The sequence below is a fragment of the Mixophyes fleayi genome, unplaced genomic scaffold (assembly GCF_038048845.1).
Source record: "Mixophyes fleayi isolate aMixFle1 unplaced genomic scaffold, aMixFle1.hap1 Scaffold_193, whole genome shotgun sequence".
Taxonomy (NCBI): domain Eukaryota; kingdom Metazoa; phylum Chordata; class Amphibia; order Anura; family Limnodynastidae; genus Mixophyes; species Mixophyes fleayi.
In genome coordinates, this window is record NW_027446182.1 from 110,001 (window position 1) to 112,500 (window position 2,500).

The following is a 2,500-nucleotide window of genomic DNA, read 5'->3' on the forward strand; positions in this document are numbered from 1 at the left end:
TTATTGAGGGTGGTGTGGCTGTAGCTATTGGTATCATACTGACCTACATCTCTTATACATCTGAAAACCAGCTTTGATGGAAGCCGGAACAAGCGAGAAAAAAAAAAGGCCTACAGCACCTGGTATTCCCAGGTGGTCTCCCATCCAAGTACTTACCAGGCCCAGCCCTGCTTAGCTTCCAAGATCAGATGAGACTGAGCTTGTACAGGGTGGTGTGGCTGTAGGTATTGGTTTCCTAATGACCTACATCTCTTATACATCTCAAAACCAGCATTGAAGGAAGCCGGAACAAGAGAGAAAAAAAAGGCCTACAGCACCTGGTATTCCCAGGTGGTCTCCCATCCAAGTACTAACCAGGCCGGACATTGTTTAGTTTCCAAGATCAGGCTTGTTCAGGGTGGTGTGGCTGTAGGTATGGGTTTCCTAGTGACCTACATCTCTTATACATCTCAAAACCAGCATTGAAGGAAGCCGGAACAAGAGAGAAAAAAAAAAGGCCTACAGCACCTGGTATTCCCAGGTGGTCTCCCATCCAAGTACTAACCAGGCCTGGCCCTAATTAGCTTTCAAGATCAGATGAGATTGGGCTTGTTCAGGGTGGTGTGGCTGTAGGTATTGGTTTCTTAATGACCTACATCTCTTATACATCTCAAAACCAGCATTGATGGAAGCCGGAACAAGAGAGAAAAAAAAAAGCCTACGGCACCTGGTGTTCCCAGGTGGTCTCCCATCCAAGTACTAACCAGTCCCAGACCTGCTTAGCTTTCAAGATCAGATGAGATTGGGCTTGTGCAGGGTGGTGTGGCTGTAGGTATTGGTTTCCTAATGACCTACATCTCTTATACATCTCAAAACCAGCATTGAAGGAAGCCGGCACAAAAGAGAAGTAGAAAAAGGCCTACAACACCTGAAATTCCCAGGTGGTCTCCCATCCAAGTACTAACCAGGCCCAACCCTGCTTAGCATCCAAGATCAGACAAGATTGGGCTTGTTCACAGTGGTGTGGCTGTAGGTATTGTTTTCCTAATGACCTACATCTCTTATACATCTCAAAACCAGCATTGATGGAAGCTGGAACAAGAGAGAAAAAAAAATGGCCTACAGCACCTGGTATTCCCAGGTGGTCTCCCATCCAAGTACTAACCAGGCACAACCCTGCTTAGCTTCCAAGATCAGACAAGATTGGGCTTGTTCAGGGTGGTGTGGCTGTAGGTATTGGCTTCCTAATGACCTACATCTCTTATACATCTCAAAACCAGCATTGAAGGAAGCCGGCACAAAAGAGAAGTAGAAAAAGGCCTACAACACCTGAAATTCCCAGGTGGTCTCCCTTCCAAGTACTAACCAGGCCCAACCCTGCTTAGCATCCAAGATCAGACAAGATTGGGCTTGTTCACAGTGGTGTGGCTGTAGGTATTGTTTTCCTAATGACCTACATCTCTTATACATCTCAAAACCAGCATTGATGGAAGCTGGAACAAGAGAGAAAAAAAAAAGGCCTACAGCACCTGGTATTCCCAGGTGGTCTCCCATCCAAGTACTAACCAGGCCTGGCCCTAATTAGCTTTCAACATCAGATGAGATTGGGCTTGTTCAGGGTGGTGTGGCTGTAGGTATTGGTTTCCTAATGACCTACATCTCTTATACATCTCAAAACCAGCATTGATGGAAGCAGGAACAAGAGAGAAAAAAAAAAGGCCTACAGCACCTGGTATTCCCAGGTGGTCTCCCATCCAAGTACTAACCAGGCCCGGCCCTGCTTAGCTTCCAAGATCAGACGAGATTGGGCTTGTTCAGGGTGGTATAGCTGTAGGTATTGGTTTCCTAATGACCTACATCTCTTATACATTTCAAACCAGCATTGAAGGAAGCCGGAACAAGAGAGAAAAAAAAAAGGCAGACAGCACCTGGAACTCCCAGGTGGTCTACCATCCAAGTACTAACCAGGCATGGCCCTGCTTAGCTTCCAAGATCAGGCTTGTGCAGGGTGGTGTGGCTGTAGGTATTGGTTTCCTACTGACCTTCATCTCTTATACATCTGAAAACCAGCTTTGATGGAAGCCGGAACAAGCGAGAAAAAAAAAAGGCCTACAGCACCTGGTATTCCCAGGTGGTCTCCCATCCAAGTACTTACCAGGCCCAGCCCTGCTTAGCTTCCAAGATCAGATGAGATTGGGCTTGTTGAGGGTGGTGTGGCTGTAGCTATTGGTTTCTTACTGACCTACATCTCTTATACATCTGAAAACCAGCTTTGATGGAAGCCGGAACAAGCGAGAAAAAAAAAAGGCCTACAGCACCTGGTATTCCCAGGTGGTCTCCCATCCAAGTACTTACGAGGCCCAGCCCTGCTTAGCTTCCAAGATCAGATGAGATTGAGCTTGTACAGGGTGGTGTGGCTGTAGTTATTGTTTTCTTAATGACCTACATCTCTTATAACTCTCAAAACCAGCATTGAAGGAAGCCGGAACAAGAGAGAAAAAAAAAGGCCTACAGCACCTGG

General features: G+C 46.6%; 4 non-coding genes and 8 pseudogenes across 4 annotated transcripts in view; all 12 read right to left on the minus strand.

The window, feature by feature from the left end:
* The window catches only part of LOC142119703 (5S ribosomal RNA), a 119-nt gene extending 93 nt beyond the window's left edge, over positions 1-26 (minus strand). The window contains exon 1 of the ribosomal RNA XR_012683503.1: positions 1-26. This exon is cut by the window's left edge and continues 93 nt beyond it. This is a non-coding gene — a ribosomal RNA (5S ribosomal RNA).
* An 81-nt stretch (positions 27-107) lies between these two features.
* Positions 108-226, minus strand: LOC142119662 (5S ribosomal RNA). The gene has a single exon (XR_012683466.1). It is a non-coding gene; the product is annotated as a 5S ribosomal RNA (ribosomal RNA).
* Positions 227-495: 269 nt separating this feature from the next.
* LOC142119796 (5S ribosomal RNA) lies at positions 496-614 on the minus strand (annotated as a pseudogene).
* Positions 615-694: 80 nt separating this feature from the next.
* LOC142119926 (5S ribosomal RNA) lies at positions 695-813 on the minus strand (annotated as a pseudogene).
* An 82-nt stretch (positions 814-895) lies between these two features.
* On the minus strand, positions 896-1,014 carry LOC142119876 (5S ribosomal RNA; annotated as a pseudogene).
* Positions 1,015-1,095: 81 nt separating this feature from the next.
* Positions 1,096-1,214, minus strand: LOC142119733 (5S ribosomal RNA; annotated as a pseudogene).
* An 82-nt stretch (positions 1,215-1,296) lies between these two features.
* LOC142119959 (5S ribosomal RNA) lies at positions 1,297-1,415 on the minus strand (annotated as a pseudogene).
* Positions 1,416-1,496: 81 nt separating this feature from the next.
* LOC142119921 (5S ribosomal RNA) lies at positions 1,497-1,615 on the minus strand (annotated as a pseudogene).
* An 81-nt stretch (positions 1,616-1,696) lies between these two features.
* LOC142119622 (5S ribosomal RNA) lies at positions 1,697-1,815 on the minus strand. The gene has a single exon (XR_012683430.1). It is a non-coding gene; the product is annotated as a 5S ribosomal RNA (ribosomal RNA).
* Positions 1,816-2,085: 270 nt separating this feature from the next.
* LOC142119713 (5S ribosomal RNA) lies at positions 2,086-2,204 on the minus strand. The gene has a single exon (XR_012683512.1). It is a non-coding gene; the product is annotated as a 5S ribosomal RNA (ribosomal RNA).
* An 81-nt stretch (positions 2,205-2,285) lies between these two features.
* LOC142119790 (5S ribosomal RNA) lies at positions 2,286-2,404 on the minus strand (annotated as a pseudogene).
* An 80-nt stretch (positions 2,405-2,484) lies between these two features.
* Positions 2,485-2,500, minus strand: part of LOC142120078 (5S ribosomal RNA) — a 109-nt pseudogene continuing 93 nt past the window's right edge.